Source organism: Phyllostomus discolor, chromosome 6, assembly GCF_004126475.2.
Source record: "Phyllostomus discolor isolate MPI-MPIP mPhyDis1 chromosome 6, mPhyDis1.pri.v3, whole genome shotgun sequence".
NCBI lineage: Eukaryota > Metazoa > Chordata > Mammalia > Chiroptera > Phyllostomidae > Phyllostomus > Phyllostomus discolor.
In genome coordinates this window covers 110,702,064-110,720,689 of record NC_040908.2, presented here as the reverse complement: position 1 = coordinate 110,720,689, position 18,626 = coordinate 110,702,064, and the positions used below count along the sequence as shown (strand labels likewise).

Below are 18,626 nucleotides of genomic sequence, written 5' to 3'. Positions count from 1 at the left end.
TTTGTTTTTTATTATTGTTCTCATTTATTAATGTCTCCAACAAAGGCTCTTGACCAGAAATATTGTGCCAGGTTTGTGGGCAGTTATGACAGATTCCAAGGTAAGTTATTCATGTGCACTATATTGAGTTATTTAAAGTGCTATAGTACTTCAGGTTGACTTCATGGCATTAGGATATTTGGGACATGGGAACAAAGTACATTTGATGTAGATGGATGCCTAAAGGGAAATGTAAATCACAGAATCTCAGAGTCAGTCACTTACTTGAGAATCCCCCTATGGCTGATATATCTCTTCTAATATTTTATATTTTTACATTGCTTCATAACAGTTGAAAACTGAAAATTTTCAAATATCCTAACAACGGTACTATGATATTAGTGAAGCAAATATTAACTTACAAAGGAGGAGACCAAGACTTCAAAAGATAAAATTACACTTAAGATGCCAGCCCAATGCATGTTCTACTGCCATACCATTTCTTAAAGGCGATACCTTTAAAAAGGGTCTATTTCAGCTCCCGCCACCCAGTGTCTCACATACACTCTTTCATACATATATATACACTCACTCAATCCATCACACACAAAGGCTAAAGAGTGAAATTCTAAACTACAGATCTTTACAATGACTCCCACCTTAAAACAAAATATCTTTCCTTTAGAAAGTTTCCTTTCTTTCCTATCCTTGTCCAGAATTAACTAAGCATCAGAATCAAAATAACTCTATGATCCCAGGTAGTTGTAAACTACCAGTTGATTCACTAGAGATTTCCCTGCTCCATCTTAGTTAGAATCTGTTGGGAACTGCTCTGCCTGGTATCAGAAGCTGTAACCCCTGCCAAGGCTAAGGCTGAGGGAGTGGCCTTGGACTGTAAACCAGCAAGGAGACAAAAGCTTATCTCCCTGGCAGGAGCTCAGCTTCTGCTGCTTCATTCATAACTGAACCCCAAAACTTGGTCGGTTAGCCAAAGACGGGTAAGATTCCCCAAGGGGGGAATGATCTAAGAGAGGCACGATCACGTGGGAGGCCCCCAAGAAAGGATTTTGGGGGCTACAGCAAAAGGGGGTGATAGACCCTTGCTCCTCGGCTGTGATATAGCCTGAGTCCTCATCTTCTGGGAGAAAATCTCCTTATCCCTTGGCTGCCTTACTTCCCTTGCTCCACCTAAGCCTGAAACAATGACAGGGTGGTGCAGCTCTGTGCTGAAAAGGGTGGGTTCCCCGGGTGACAAAGCCTAAGAAAGAATATGTAAATTCCTGTGAAACCTGCTTTGTTTAGAATGCTCTCAGTTGAATGATAAGGGTCCAAGGAAGAAGTAAGTTTGTTCTTTAAAGTTTTACAGCTCTTTGACCCTGACTCAAAATAGGTCCTCAGACTTCCTTGTTATCTATTGTTTGATCCTTACTTCCTAGCAATGAGTAATGAGCTTTTACCTGAATTCTTATTCAAACGAAACCAATAAAAAGCTTCTCTGGAGGGGGAACCAGGTGCTGCCCACATGAGGAGTGGCCCTCCTGTTCCTATTCCCCCACAGGACCTGGTTGTCTCTGTGTATGTTTTTAGCATGTTTTCATGAGCATCCACAGCCAAGATGGATACTGCAGGCCAGTATCCGCCACAAGAATCCACTTTATATCTCATCTGAATTATTGCAATATATTCCTATAAAACCTACTTCAGTTGCAATCACTCCACCACTAGCAACAACAGCAGAATTCAACTTCAGGTGCTTCTCAAATTACACCACATTCTCTTCTGCTTCTGTCCCTTTCTTTGCACATGCTTTCATCTGCCTGTCTGGCTTGCTCAGAACTAACCACTTCAAAATGCCTTTTCCAATGGCCCTTTCCTTATGGCTAGATTAGCTGTATGATCTTTTCTGTGCTCGTGAAGCTTAATTCTCTTACAATACTTTCATTACAGTAGTTTCCTATTTTCAGTTGACCCTTAAACAACATAGGTTTGAATTGCACAGGTCCATTTACATGTGGAATTTTTTCAATAAATACTGTAAATATATTTTCCTTAATAACAGTTTCCTGTTTCTGGTTTACTTTATTATAAGAATATAGTATATAATACACAAAATATGCGCTAACCAATTGTTTATGTTATCAGTAAGCCTTCCAGTCAACAGTAGGCTATTAATAGTTAAACTGTGAGGAGGTCAAAAGTTATATAAGGATTTGCATTTGTGGAAGGGCTCAGCACCCATAATCCCTGCATTGTTCAAGGGTCAACTTTACTTTCTGATCTCTGCCACTAGTCTATAAGCTCCTTGAGGACAGGGAGAACTGGATCATTTACCATTGACTAGCATGGTGTCGGATGCTCAAAGAAATGTTTAAACAATAAATAACAAATGGACCCTATTTCTATGTGTATAGTTTACTGGGGCTGCTGTAAGAAATTACCATTGAATTTGGTAGTTTAAAACAACAGCAATTTATTTTCTCACAATGGAAGCTAGAAGCTCCAAATCAGGAGGTCAGAACGGCCATGCTCACTTTTAAGTTTCTAGAGAAGGGTGCTTCCTTGCCTTTTCCCAGCTTCTAGTGGTTGCTTCACAATTCTTGGTGTTCTGTGGCTTGTAAACGTATCATTCTAATCTTTGCCTCTATCATCACATGGCATTCTTCCCTTGTGTCTGTGTCCAGATTTCCCTCTTCTTTTAAAGACATCAGCCATTGGATTAAAGCCCACTCTAATTCAGTAAAGCCTCATTTTAACTAGATTACATCTGCAAATACCCTATTTCCAAATAAGATTACATTCATGGTTTGGTGGACATGATTTTGGGGGAAATGGTATTTAACCTAGTATTTTATGTTACAATTAGAGACAGAAGAATATTTCTGAATTTTGCATTTGAAGCACAGTACCTAAGCAACCTGCCCAGCCACATCTGATCTGACATCTGGATCACAGCCTTATTTGTGAAATGGTAATCTCCCACAAGAAATTATGATACAATTGTCTTTTGTCTTAATTTGATGAGTTTATTCATTCGTTTACCAAATGAATGAATTTACTAAGTGCTTATGACATGCCATGCATTATTCTAACTGCAAGGGATCTAGCAGTAAACAAAGCCATAATGAAGCTCACATCCAAGAGGTGAAAGGAGACAGACAGTAAACAAAACAAACAAGTCAAACTCGGCACATAATATCAAATTTTAGTAAGTGCAATCGAGAAATAGTAAGCAGGTAATGGAGATTCGAAAGTTGAGTGGAGTTGGGGATGCTGCACTGTCAAATGAGGTGATTAAGGCTTCACCAAGAAAGGAAGAAGAGAGGTAGTCTTGTGAGTATTTGTAGAAATATAGCTGAAGTAGTAGAAAGAGCAAAAGCAAATGCCCTGGGGTAGGAATGTGGTTACAGTGCTGGGGACACAACAAGAAGACCAGTATGACTAGCAGTGAGCCAAGGAGTAAGCAGTAAGAGATAAGGTTGGAGGGGTAATGGAGGATAACAAAGAAATGAGGATGTTCTTCCTCTCTTCATTTTCAACTAAATGATTATTGTAAAACACTCACATTCCTAGTTTCTACAGAAGGAATATTTTGACTTCTTAAGAAAAAAAGTTTCTCCACATCAAATAGGAGAAAATAATCTTATTTCACAAAGCTGAAAATGCCATGCTCATTAAATATTAAAATTCAAACATATTTAGTGTCCTTCATCTCTCTGCTTTATTAGGAAATTAGAAACAATGCATGTAACTGCACTATAATAAAATATATTTAGTTTTAGGTAAATCCTACTTCTATGATTAAAATTGCTTTCAAGGACACCATATCAGTCTGGCTACGACAATTGAATCATCTCAACTTGTCAAAATGACCATCAAATCTTCTTCTTTAAACAAAAATTTTATTTCCTGATTCCCTTCAGTCTTTTCTAAATTTTCAGAATATAGTTATACTCTTATTTGGTGCCACCTTATGGGAGAATTTGATAGAAAATTGTTTATTTATTAAAAAGCCAAAATCTATTTTATGGTGATCTCAAGCTTACAAAGTCCTTTCTTATGATAACAAAATATTTTAAGAAAACAAACAATGTTCTTCAATGTACATACATGTCTCCTTTTATCCTTACATCAACCTTCAGAGATAAGAATTATGATCTCTATTTTGATATGAGGAAACTGAGCTTTAAAGAGTAGTCTTTTATTCAGTGTCAAACCAAGTGGCAGAATAAGATTCAAAATGATTTGCACCTGACTTCAAAGCCTTTGCTCTGAAACCCTGGGCTTCTATGCCTCATTTACATTCTTTCCTTATGCAGTTCTCCAAACAACCATGCAAATTACACATTATATCTGAAATCCCCAGCACGGGTTTTCAAAGAGGTTAAATAATGTGCCTTAAGTCACATACTATCTAGTGATAGATTCATCCATTCAGTCATTCACTCGTTCCACAAAAAAATGTATAAAGTACCTGCTAAGCATGACATACATAGTGAAGACAATACCACTCTTCTGAAACTAAAACTCTAAAGATAGAGTCTCACAATTGTAACTAGCACTTATTAAGTGTTTATTATAATCCAATTGCTAGTCTAAGCATTTTACTGGTATAATCTCACTCAATATTCATAACAGCTTCATCAGGTGTCTTTTTACATAAGAAAAGTGAGCTTCCCAAAAGTTATTTGTACCGAGATCTACAGATTGTATAGGGCTGAAACCAAGCTTTGAAGCTAGGCAATGTAACTCCAGAGGAAAGGAAGGAAGGGAGGAAGGGAGGAAGGGAGGAAGGGAGGAAGGGAGGGAGGGAGGGAGGGATTTTTTTTTCATTGCATCATACTGCCTTCTAACATTTCTTCCAACTGGTCATGGGGCCAGCACCCCTGAAGACCCAATGGTCAACTCTAACAGGAGGGACAAGCTAGCTTGCTAGTGACACACCTCTACCACTCTCTTTCCTCTGTCTAGCATCTCTGAGAGCCCTGAACACAGCACAGCAGGTACTGCAGATTCCTCAGTGCTGGCACAGAGAAGTGATCATTTCAAGCCTGGAAACTAGAGAAGAAACTGAAGGCAAGAAAGGCAAGACTGAGTGTGTTGAGCAAATGTAATGTGAAGAGTTTTGTTGTTAACTTGAACAATTAAATCAGCACTTTTATCTATAAACTATAAAGTATTAGAATTATCTGAGGAATCATTTACAATTTCTAAAGACAATGGCATAAGAATTTTCAAACTTGGGAAAGCAAGAAGCACCAAACCACCTGCGCCAAATTGCTTCTTTCCTGGAAGATGAGTAGATGAAAGAATGGCAGGCAGGGATAGCAAAAAACAAAAAGCAAAAAGCAAAAATCAAGACAAAACAAAGCAAAAACAGGATAATCTAGAATATCTAAAATACAGGGAAATTACACTAAAAGCCTTTCTATAACATCTGGAGCACCTCATAGCAACCATCAAGAAAATTTACAAAGCAGTTGTAATACCAAGGTTGGACCTTAGGAGTGGAGCTGGGGTGGAGGTTGGGAGAACTTAGCCCTCTGGAGGTCACAGTTAAAAAAATTACAGCATAGGTCACGTGTACCCAAAAGATACATTCATTACTAGTAAGTCCATGCTGAAATGTGAAAAAAAAATTTAAAAACACTGCAAATTTGCATTTATTATGTTTATATAATAGAACACAAATTTGTATTTAAGTTACAAATTATTAAACAAATATAGAAAAATAAAAACAATAAATTTTTTTCTTTTCAAATAATGGAAACATGGATATTGCTATAAGAATATAACCAAAACACTGTCTTTAACATTAATTAATTAGAATCTTCAATAGTGGACTTTGCAAAACATTTGTAACAGTCATTGCAAACTATACTGTGTGCTCAGGCATAATTACTTCTCACAACATTTGCAAAAATATTTGGATAAGTGAATCAAGTAGCATTTGCTATTTTAACATCTTGTTCTTGAACATTTCTTGGATTTTCAATTCAATGTATTTTTCCAGCCATTTTCAATGGTAAATGAAAAAAAAAACAACACTGACTTCAAAGTTCATGCATTCATGCATACACACACAAAAATTACATAAACACTGACATTGGAGTTTGTGGTATCTATCAGATGCAGTTTACCATCAAGTATCATACATCCTTATGAAACAGATGTTATAACCAAACTGATGGCTTAAATGTTACGGCTTAACATTAGTCACATAAAAATGCATAGCTAGTCATGACCTTGAGCCTATGCACCCAATATATCTAACAATATTTAAACTTAACCATGACTAATAAACATTCTAAGTAAAATGTGTTCTTAAAATACTAACTCAAGAGAAATCAATCAGCTACCCTTTCAACTGAATATCAAGCAGGGGTTATGAACAGAATTCCATAACAGACTGCTTGGGTCTAAAACCCCACACAACCTATTAAAGAATGTGATGTTGGCAAATTGCTGAATCTCTTTATGCCTTAGTTTCATTATCCTCAAAGTAGGAATCATTGCATTAACTATTCCTTACTTTTGTTGTGAGGATTAAATAAAATTAATGTATGTAAACTATGTCATGTACTGCCTGACACATAGACAGCACTATGTCTGTGTCTGACATTATTACATTCCTAAAAGCTCTTCCCATGTGAAGTCCAAGAGCCTCAATTGCTTGAGGACAAGTAGTTGATAGAAGTCAGCTGTGGGGTAGGAAGCCACAGGGCAAGGGAAGTTTTCACATTTTTCACATTTGTGATAAGAGCACATTTCATAGTGCTTGTGAGTATGATTTATACTTTTTCAAAGACATTGAAACATTTTTGTTTAATACAAGTTGACAGTGCTTCCACCTTCTCTTCATGTCCTGTTCTGGAGTCCCTACCTCTGCCAATAGGTTGTGGGGAAAGGCAAAGCCGACTCGTAGTTTGTAGTGGCTGCTCTGATTAGAGATGCTCTGGGTGAACGTCTGCTATGGTCCATGTTTTTTAAACTTAGTGAAGAACTGGGATCAAATAGTAGCAGAAGATGTTGCCAGAATACCTCTTCTGAAATGTGACATAAGAGTGTTGATTTTATCTCTGGATTATGAGTGATTTATATCTTCATCTTTGTATTTCTCTATATTTTAAACTTTAATAGTAAAATCAATTATTTTACTATCAGAAAAATTACAAATTTTAAGGAATTGAAAAGAGAAAGATACAAGGGAATTGATAATTAGCACAATCATGTAAAATAAGCAAGCAGATAAATAAAACTGTGTTTTAGAGAAAGTACTAGAAGAAAAAAGTATCACCATTTTCTCAATGAATGGTATTATCTTTTATTCTTATTTATTTTCCAAGTTTGCAATAATGACCTTTCATTAGGGAACAGTGCCAATTAGTTTTAATTAAAACATAAAAAACATCAAACATATTTACCTTAGGTGTTGAAAATACAGGCCTTTGTTTTTCTTCTTACCTGAATTAGACTTTAAATTTACTGGAAAATTATTTCCTGCTTAAACTATAAATGAAAAGAAAGCAGGCAGGATAGGAAAGAGAGACTGTCATGGAATGATGGACTGAGAAAAGAAGAACAAGTTATTTATGGCATTTAGCCTCTTCTAGGCGTTCAGCACTGCCCAGCAATCCTTTTAGTTGTCTCTAGTCAGCCACTTCTCCCACACCTAAAGTGGCTATTATCAACCTTCATCACTGTCATCAAGATCCTGCCCCAGCCCACTCTGTCTCCTCAGTGACCTTGCCTCCTACTTCATCAAGAAAACAGCAGTCATAAAGCACAAACTTCCTTTATCTTCCATCCTCCCACTTCCATCTCAAGCTCACCCATATCTTAAAATTGTAACCCAAGCTTATCTACTCTCCTTTATTTCTTAGGTCAACCTCTCTTTTTATGTTCCTGGTTCTACATTTTTGTACCTCCCCTGGGTTACTTTAGTCTCTTTATAATAGTATGGAATTGTAGCCCACACCAACATTCTTTTGACATTGTTTCTGTAGATGCTGACTCTGACTAATATGTAGCTAGTAGATAAACAACGTGTTTATATAAGAATCCTAGGAACTGGCTCCAAAAGATACAGACTCTGACCTTCAGGCATCCCAGCTCTAAGAGATTTGTTGACCTTCAACCATAAAACCAGGATGATGCATACCAGACTATCACTTGACCAGTTTCAAGTTTCTATTCACAATGGGCTGTGCTGGTCAGCATGTAGAGAACTTTTCAATCCCCTCCCCTTGATCTCTTTATTCTGCCTTCCCTCTCCCTCTCTATAAAATCCCTGCCTGCACAGAGATGTTGAGATGAGCTTTGGGATTTGAATAAAGCCCCATCTTCTCAGATAGCTGGCATTTGAATAAAGTACTTTTCTTCTCACCAGCACCTGTCTCATGAGCTTAGCTTTTGTTGTGGCAGGCAGCTGAACCTGGATTCAGTAACATCTTCTTCTCCACTGATTCCTTCCCTCCATATTATCTCTGAGTTCTGTCTCCCCTTTCTTCTTCTTCTTTGTGTTTATTTTACAACCCAAAGAGTTTGACACTGATTTGGGGCAGAAATTATACTACTACCCAGGGGTGGTTTCAAAAATCCCTATAGCTTCTTCAGCTTCCACCTTTACATTTCAGACTCCCATTTCTCTATGTCAAATCACAACACCTCTTCTTGGCTCTGTGGACAGGAAAAAAGGTTCTGGTTCTATGTGTGATCTTGAGGAAGGTATAAGCAACTAGGAAAAAATAACTGGCAAATGGAATGAAAAACTGAAACAAATGGCTGAACAAATATCCAGAATGGCTGAGCAAGCTAAGCCAGCTAATAAACCACGAGACCCTACACTTCACTAACTGAGGCTGCCTAAGAACAGAGGCTTGAAATCACCATAGTCAGGAAGGTAGGTAACAAAAACTAGTTAAAACCAGACAAATCCAAGATGGAGATGAAACTGATCAGAGAATGGCTCCAAGTCCATTATGCATTCACTTGTTTTAATACATCAACATGCTAAGTGGTACACGTTGTGCTGCATGATCAGAGGCAGATGATTTGTAAAAGGTCACAAGATGGCCAACGGAGCTCTTCTGAGAAATCTCCATCCCCTTCTTGGAAATCTAATAAATATTCTGTTGAGATCCTTCTCTGGACCCTCCTGTACACACCCCACCTACACAGAATAATAGGTAAAACCTCTCAAGATGAAGAACACCAGAGTGCTCATCTTTAAACATGCCCACACCCCTTTCTCAGGTGTGTACTTTGGCTTCTTCTATCCTAAGCTCTAAGGGCTCCAACAAGACTTGCAGCCAGAGGAGCAGTGAGCAACTGAAGCTCATCCTGGGCTAACCTCTGATTCTGTCTCTAAGGAACCTTACTTTGCCTCACTACCCTGAAAGTCAATAAACATACTCTGACTTTTACCTGTACTTGATGTTGAATTGTTTCCTGCATGAACCTGGTTGTCCTGGACTGTGCCAGGGCAGGACTCACTCAATCTGATCATAAATTTGCAACTGGGCAGGTCGTGGTGTGTAGTCATGCCCCAGGCATACAACTTCTTTACCAAACAGCTTATCTTTTCCTTAAGCAAGCCATGTCCATTGTTTCTGTGCATCTAGGTTAACCCATCTTTGAAATGACTCTTTTCAGATCCCTCCTTATAGGATATAAGCATCCTTGAGGCAGGAAATAATCTTAACTAATGTGTAATCCAATCCCCGCTTTGCTTTCACCCTCTTTCATGTAATCTTCCTTACATTCTCTCCTTGATTTCAAATGCATGAAACAAACTGCAAAACTGTTATTCTGTGAAACATTTGAGATCTCACTCCCTCGTATATGCTGTCAGTTTGACTCAAATGAACTTACAAAAATTCTCTACAGGTTTAGACATTTCTTATGGCAACAGCTCCCAAACTATATTCCTAAACATCTATGTCTAGACATCTCATAGATACTTGTAGTTAGTATGTCTAATACTGAACTTATTCCCTCCACTGTGAAACTTGCTTCTCCTATATTTTCTAACTCCTCAATGCCATCATCAACCAGACATTCATTGTAGAAACCTCTGAGTCATCTCTCATTCATTCCTCATCTCCTTCATTCAAGCATGAATTCTCATAATTTCAATTTCCAAAATATTTCTTGAATTCAGCCCCTGTTCTGCATATCCACATAACCACAGTGTTAGTTTAGGTCCTATCATCTGAAATAACTTCTTAAGTAGTCAGCAGACTTCCTTACTCATTTCCAATTCATTTTGCACATGGCTGCCAGAGCTGTCTTTCTACAGCATCTTTTCATTTATCTGTTTAAAAACTTCCAATTGCATCTTATGGTGCAATTGGGAGAAAGACTTCCAATTTTTTACATAACATGAAAATCCTTCACAGTCTGATACTCGTATGTTATCAAATTCTCTCCTTTCCCTTCTCTGATGCACCTTAAGATTTAAGGAAAAAACATGCCAAGTGCATCCATGTCCTGTGCCTTTCTTTGCACATAGTCCTTCCTCTGTTTAAAATGACTTAGGTGCCTTCTCCACCCACCAAATTATCTTTACTTTAAATCAGTGCTTCTCAAATTTTAATGTGCTTACAATTCACCTGAGGATCTTGTTAAAATCAAATTTTGACTCCATGAGCCTGGCCTAGGCCTGCAAAAGTACATTTTCAACCAACTCCCAGGTGCCAGTATTAGCTGGGAGCAGGTAATACTGTCCCTAGTCTGTTGACCACATTTTGAGTAGCAAGAACTGGTCCCCACTTACAAATGACCACCTCTGGAGACTTTCTGTCTTTCCCTGAGTTAGTCACTCCTCTCCCTCTGCTTCTGTCAGAACACTGTGTTGACCTCTCTTACAGCTCTTTCATTCTGTGACATAATCATTTATTACATTTCCTTATCTCCTGCTAACGTGAATCTCTTTGAAAGGCAGAGAGCATCCCTTGCTCATTTTCACATACTAACCTCTAACAGTGTCTGGCATATAGTGGGCACTGATTAAGCATTTGTTAAATTTATTCATAAAGATTAAATAAAAAAGAAATATTACTGAAACTAAATTCCAATGGATCGAATATATCTTTGTTTTAATTGTATTCAAACCACAAATATTTAGAGAACATATATAATTCTTATTCATTTTTTGGTATCATATTTTATATGTCAGTGCCTGCAATTTAGTAAATTACAGAGCACATTTGTTAGACAGGTGGCTGGCAGGATGCATGGATGGATGAGTGGATGGATGGCTGACTGAATGGATGAATGCCAAAAATAAAAGAAAGGCTGCAAGACAAACCAGCATGCTGTGCTTTGTCACTCACAACAAATAAATAAACAAGACAATGGCTAACAATGCATTTATGACAAACTTAGTGATTCACCTAAGTTTCATACTTGAATATAGTGGGATAAAACATTGAGACACAATAACACAAAGTGAATAAATATGCAATGGTTCAAAGGTGTGGAAAGGGGTGAACACATTGAAAAAATTGGTAAAATGAAGTAGGAGGCATGATGAAAAGTGATTCCTCTAAAGTGAATTCAAGTTTAACATAAAAAAAATACTGTTTTTCCTGGGTTTTAAAAATCTTCATCTCATGACTGGAAATTCAGAAAATTTCCTGCTGTCCTACACACACACACACACACACACACACACACACACACACCTTACATCAAAGACTCTTCAGAGCCAAAGCTAAGTAAGCAACCAAAGACATTGTCTGTAATAGTGAAAAATGGGGAGCCTGTACATCCAAGTTAAAAGCCTGGTGAAGCATAGATCTTAGTCAATGTTACATTTAGACATCTTGGCTTCTTTCTCAAGAGGCTGAAGAACGTAGAATAGTGTCAGAAGAGTTAAAATGGAGACAACTGCAAATGGAAACCATTCCTAATGCCCACCTTATTACTGAAGGTCAAAGGCAAAACCAGAAACTGGGATAAAACAGGAATAACATCTATGAAAGGAAGATTGCTGGATCATCTTAGTAGAATCAATCAGTTGAGAATATCACTAAAACTTGTGAAATCAAGAGAAATTGTAAGCTAAGTTATAAATAAATAACTTTAAGTTTTAAGTAAAGATCACCTGTCTTTAATCTGAAGCAAAGAAAAAAAAATTTAATGATGAAGAAAAAATTATTATAACCATTCCTGTCATAGGTTTAATAGATATTTGCTTTGTTTTCTATTAATTGTAAAAATATACAATGGCTATTTTAAAATATTTCTTTTTTAGGTTAACTGTTTTTAACTTTATTATTTAATTTTATGTATATAAAATGTACTCATAGGAATAATTAGAAAAATGTATAGCATAGTATAAATTTCTATTATCTTTAGGACTGAGATTATGGAAAAACTTTCTCTAAGTAATGCTTTTCTATTATTTTTAACAAGAAGCTTGAATTAGTTTTAAATCATAAAAATAAAGACAAAAAATCAGTGTATTCATTAAACTTTACCTGTTTCAAGTTGTAGGAGGAGAACAAAAGCATTTTGTTGATAACTTTCCTTCCATTAGAAAAACACTCAGTGACCTTTCCCATTGGACAGAACAAAACAGAAGTTCAAAACTCTCAATTGCTTTCTTTAGAATAGCAAAAGGTCTAATCTTAAAAACAACCGATTTTTTTCATTGATAATATCTGTCAGTTGTAGAGAATTAAGAAAATGCAGAAAAGTATAATGAAAAAAGGAATTGATTCATAATCCCAATACTAAGGGTTAACTGTATTATTTTAAGCTATTGTTTTCTTTTGAGCACATATTTGTCTCGGTTGAGCTCAGTCACTGCCTACATTTTACATTTTGTTAGACTTAATTTTTTATGTATTTTGGCTACATTGTCCTCATCTTGTCCACTTTTCTTCCTATATTCTCTACATTTTTGTGTTGCAGCACAAGTATGCAGCACAAGGAAGGAGTACAGGTATGCTTTGAAAGTCTGCATTTTTGTTTTATTAAATATAAACTTACACATCGAAAGTATTTATGTTGGAATCTCTAGAACCTGGATGTCAGCTTCTAGTCCATCTCTCCCTCAGTCCCTTGTAGCCCCACACTTACTGTATTTATCTCACAGACTTGACAGGTATACTCCTGAGGCAGCACCTCTACCCACGGTCATCTTGCCCCAGGTACCTGAAAGTGCTACTTTGCTTTCTCCAGGTCTGCAGAGATAACATCTTTTGCAGAGGTGCCTTCCTTTATCACTCCTCATGCACTCCCAGATCCTTATTTTTATTTTTCTCTATTGAATATATCACTGCCAGGCATGCTCCATATTTATTTATTTTCTGTGCCCCATTCCCTATCTCCCAGGAAGAGTGTAATTAATTCATTGCTGTGACCACAGGACCTGGTACATAGTAGGAACTCGATAGATATTTATTGAGTGACTAACTGGTAAAGGTTTAACTATGATGAGACCACCAGGAGGGGCTTGTGAGGTCTGCTTTTTGCCTGAGCTGTTCCCTGCAGAATGAATAGGAAGGTTGTCAGAGAGAAAGGGGGTTTTAGCACTTCATATGAAAGAATTGCATGAGGAGAATCAGAGAAGCAAACATAAAGAATATTTTTAAATTGTTTATATCCAGTGGAGAAGGGAAATGTATATTTTAGAATGTTTCTCATTTAAAGTAAGGCTTTTCTCTTTTTTAGTGACTCCTTCACTAGGGGTTCAAGACAGCAGAGGTATTTCAATTTCCCTTTATCATTATGAAATGCAACTCACTACCTCTGGTAGTACTTCTTCTATTTAAATCTGCTGTGCCTAATATTAATACAGCCACTCAGCCTTCTTCTTCTTTGATCAATGTTTGCATGGTTTATCTTGTTTCCTATTCTTATGTTTACTCTATTGGCATATTTATATTTAAATTTGTTTCTTGTAAACAGGATATTGGTGGGTCTTGTTAATCCAATCTGACAACCTCTACCTTTTAATTGGAGCTCTTAGCCTGTCTAAACTTAATGGAATTATTGATGTGGTTGGGTTTAAGAAAACCTGTTGCTATTTGTTTTCTATTTGTCTTATCTGTGCGTCTTTTTTAACCTCTTTTTGTGACTAATTTTGGACTTAAATAATATAATGTTGCATTCTATATTACCTCCTCTCCAGGCTATTTAACTGTACTTTTTTTGTATTTTTAGTGATTGTTCTAGGAAGCTTCTTCAAACTACCATTGTTAGCATGGAATATTATACTACTTCACAAGTTTGAAACAGTACACTTCCATTTACACCCTTTCTGTCTTTTGTGCTCATGTTTTTTTTTACATTTTTCTACCTGTTCCATAAATCAAAGCACAGTGTTATTATCTTGCTTTAGTTTCATAAATCAAAGCACAGCGTTATCTTGCTTTACTGAGTAAATTATATTTTTAAGAAATTAAGAAGAAAAAAGTATTTTAGATATACCCATGTATTACTTTTGGTGCTTTTCGTTCCTTTGTGGATAGCTGAGCATCTATCTGGTATCGTTTTCTGTTTTCCTTCATTTTCGAGAACTCCCTCTAATATTTCTTAAAGTCCAGGTACACTTCAAGCTGCTCTTTGCCAGACCTCGCCAAGCTTCGTCCTGCACTTGTGCTCCTTAGTTTTCAGCAAGACTCAGTGGTATTTCCTGTGCAGATGATTGGAGTTCCTTCTCTACACAGTTCTCTCATTTCTAGTATTTTGCCCTGCAATTCTAGCCAATTGAGGCCATAAGCTCCACTCTCACTTTCATCCACCTTTTGAAATGTTTTGTTCTGGCCAGGCAGGAAGGCTGCACACAGATAAAACTCCCCTATGTACTTCTTCAGGGATCGCAATTGTGTGTTGTCTGTTGTCTTATACCCCCAAACAGTTGCTCTACACCATTTGTCAAGTTTTACAGTTTTTCAGGCACAAAAGTAATTCTGCTACCCATTATTCCATGACCTCTGAACAATACATTTTTTGATAATTTATATTTTTATCAAAAACTTGGAATGGAATTAGCCCATGAAACAATCTAATTAACCAGTTATCAAGCCATCAGTACTTTCTCCCAAAGCAAAAATCTGATTTCATTTTTTTATTCAAAGAAAGGCATTAATATACATTTCCATGACCAGAGTCTCACTTGTTCATTCAAAGTAAAATGGATAAATAGACAGACAAACAGAAAGGAGCATTTCCTTGAGTGTGTTATCTGGATAAGCTAAGTACCAATACTTTCAAGATTTCTTATGGATCCTTTCTTTTTCTTTTACAGTATCAATTTATTTTTTCTAATAGTAAATGGATATAGTGGTGAAGTCATTAAATTAAAATTGACATTATTCTCACTGTCTCACTATACAATATATCCAATGTATCTAAATTTAGAATATGGTAATATGAGATAAAATTATCTAATTACCTCGATTTTTCCATAATAGACAATTATGTTTAAGACATGGAAATACAGGAAGCCATATCACAGGTTTATGTGATCTTAATTGAGGGTTCTTCGCACACATCAATATTTCCAATGTACTTTTACTTGGTGCCCCAAATGATTTTACACCTGAGCAATTCAACATAATAAATCTCTAGATGGAAGAGGTAGAACAGAAACTCAAGCCTGAAAATCCTGATCTATACACCATAAATTTTTGTCAATCAGTTATATTATAGGTATGCAATTTTTATCTTTGCATACCTTTAAATTTTTTGTTGAAATAATTTGGGAGATTACCATTTTTTGTCTTTTCTCATAAGATAAAAAGGTGTTATAGGTGGCCATCTTCTTTGCTCTGAAGTAATGAGGTGACATCTTGGTGCTATTTCCCACCATTCTTGTCTCTAGTAAGTTTGAGGTCTGGCTATTTCTTGTTCTTAGGGAAATAAAAAGGGGCAGGAGAAAACCCAGACAGATCACACACAGAGTCTCTGGAATAAAACTTATCACTCTCTCTTCTGAGATTTTTTTTTAGACATCCTGTCCTGGATTGACTCTTCCTAATTGTGACCTTACATCTTAAATGGTATCCTTAGGATCCTTCACTTTTCACAGAGAGAGCCAGCCTCACTATTTACTCATCATTTCACCTGTCACTCCCCAACAGATATTTCCAGTAACCTTTATTTATAATTTACCAACTGGTTTTATTACTGGAGACACAGAGGACAGTATGAGCAGCCCCATGGGGATGCCCCTGGAAGAAAATGTGTTGTACCTCTATTCCACTCTAAAACCTTTCTCTCCTTTCCTTGGCCACTCATTTGTACAGGTTGTTGCTTTCGAGTAAACCTCTTTTCTCATTTGGTGGTAGTTTTCAATGGTGGTGGTGAAAGAGGTGTCGGCTACTTTTAACTATTTTTTGCTAATTAATAAGCACTGGAAAAAAGAAAAATCTCTTCCGAAGTTGCAATATCATGCCTAAATCTAGAGGTGTCTTTGATTTTTCAGAACAATCATGAGGGATATTAGATTTGCCATTTTAATGTGCAGAGAGGTTAGGAGTATTCATAAGCAGATTAAGTAGGATTGTAAATTTTTCATTCTTTATCAATATTAGTTGAGCTCCTACTATGTGCCAAACACTGTGCTCAACAATGAGGATACAGAAATGAATAAGATAGACATAGACCCTGCCCTCAAGAGTGTACTCTCTTGGGGAAACAGACACTTAAACCACTGATTTTAATATATTAAAATAAGTTCTATGATAGAGGAAGGTGCCAAATGTGATGTCAGCAACAGCTTTTCCAGTTAAGAAAATATGACGTTCAGTGCTGGAATACAGCAGATGCTCAGAAAACATTAATTCTCTACAATGAACTAAATGATGGTGTAGCCCCAAAGTGTGTATGTTGAAACTCTAATCCCCAACATGATGATGGTTTCCTTTGCTATGCAGAACTTTCTAGCTTGATGTAGTCCCATTTTTTTATTTTTTATTTTGTTTCCCTTGCCTAAAGAGATATATCAGATAAAATATTGCTTCAAGCAATGTCCGATATTTTACTGCCTATGTTTTCTTCTAGGATTTTTATGGTTTGGAGTCTTTAATCCATTTTGAATTTACTCTTGTCTGTGGTGTAGAAAGGTAAGCTAGTTTCATTTTTCTACATATATCGGTACAATTTTCCCAACACCATTTATTAAATAAATGATCTTTAGCCCATTGTATGTGCTTGCTTCTGTCAAATATTAATTGACTACTAAGGTATGTAAGATATCTCTCCCCCCCACCCCCATCAGAATGGCTATCATCAATAAATCAACAAACAACAAGTGCTGGTGAGGATGTGGAGAAAGGGGAACCCTTTTGCACTGTTGGTGGAAATGCAGACTTGTGCAGCCACTGTGGAAAGCAGGATGAAGATACCTCAAAAAATTAAAAATGGATCTGCCTTTTGACCCAGGAATCCCACTTCTGGGAATATATCTGAAGGAACCCAGAACATTGATTCAAAAGAACATAAGCACTCCTATGTTCATTGCAGTGTTATTTACAATTATCAAGATATGGAAGCAGCCCAAGTGTCCATCAATAGATGAATGGGTAAAATAACTATGGGACATTTACACAATGGAATACTGCTCAGCCATAAAAAAAAGAAGAAGAAAATTTTACCCTTTGGGAGAGTATGGATGGACCTGGAGAACATTATGCTAAGTGAAATAAGCCAGCCAGAGACAAATACCATATGACCTCACTCATATGTGGAATCTAATGAACAGACTGAACTAACCAGCAAAATAGAGACAGACTCAGAGAACAGAATGACAGCTATAGGGAGAGGGATTGGTCAAAAAGGAAAAAGGACTCATGGACATGGACAACAGTGTGCTGATTGTGGAAGCAGAGAGGAGTATAAGGGGACTAAATAGCAATGGAAAAAATACAATTAAAAAAGTTTAAAAAAAAGAAAGAAAACAACTCTAATCCCTAACACGATGATATTTGGAGAAGAGAGCCTTTTTTAGATAATTAGGTCTTGAGGGTGGAGCCCTCATGATGAAATTAGTACCCTTATAAGAAAAGACAGGAGACAGCTTGCTTCGCTTCTTTCTGTTCTCTACCATACAACAAGAAGGCAACTGCCTACAAACAAGGAAGAGGTCCTCACCATGATCTTGGACTTCCCAACCTTCAGAGCTGTGAGAAATAAATGGTTGGTATTTAAACTACCTGATCTATGATATTTCATTATAGCAGCCCAGGAAAGAAAAAGACATTCTCTTCCTTCCTGAACCTCCAAACATCTGCAACACACAGTGGCATTCTGTACTGCCTCCTTCTGTGTTGTGGAAAGAAGCCATTAGACAGTATGCACAGCAAGAGTGTGTATTATCTCTAGGTGTATGCTGATGAGGCCAGAATTCTGAGATCCAGGTTATGTGTACAGGTTAAGGGCAGAATCTGCTTATGTCAGATACTTTAACTGGAGGTTTAGCAAGGCACCTAACATCAGTAGGGTAGGAAGCATCCAGTGTTCAATTTTGAGTAAACAATTAAATGGGGCACATGTGGGTACCAGAGGGGGAGAAATAGATATTCTTTCTATTCTTTCTGATTAGAATTACCCCATACTTTCTGTCTGGCCATTGGAGTATTAAGTCTGTAATTCTATCTACTAGAAATTGGCCTCATGTTTGAATGAATGAAAAC

The 18,626-nt window shown here is 36.8% G+C and overlaps 1 protein-coding gene and 1 long non-coding RNA gene across 10 annotated transcripts in view; both read right to left on the bottom strand.

Annotated features, from left to right (window-relative positions):
* Positions 1-18,626, bottom strand: part of DLG2 (discs large MAGUK scaffold protein 2) — a 1,904,207-nt gene that overhangs the window by 1,590,697 nt on the left and 294,884 nt on the right. The gene's annotated exons all lie outside the window — the stretch shown is intronic.
* LOC118501484 lies at positions 1,739-18,223 on the bottom strand. The gene is made up of 3 exons (XR_004904109.1): positions 18,211-18,223; positions 16,057-16,062; positions 1,739-2,011 (listed from the first exon to the last, which is right to left on the bottom strand). It is a non-coding gene; the product is annotated as an uncharacterized LOC118501484 (long non-coding RNA).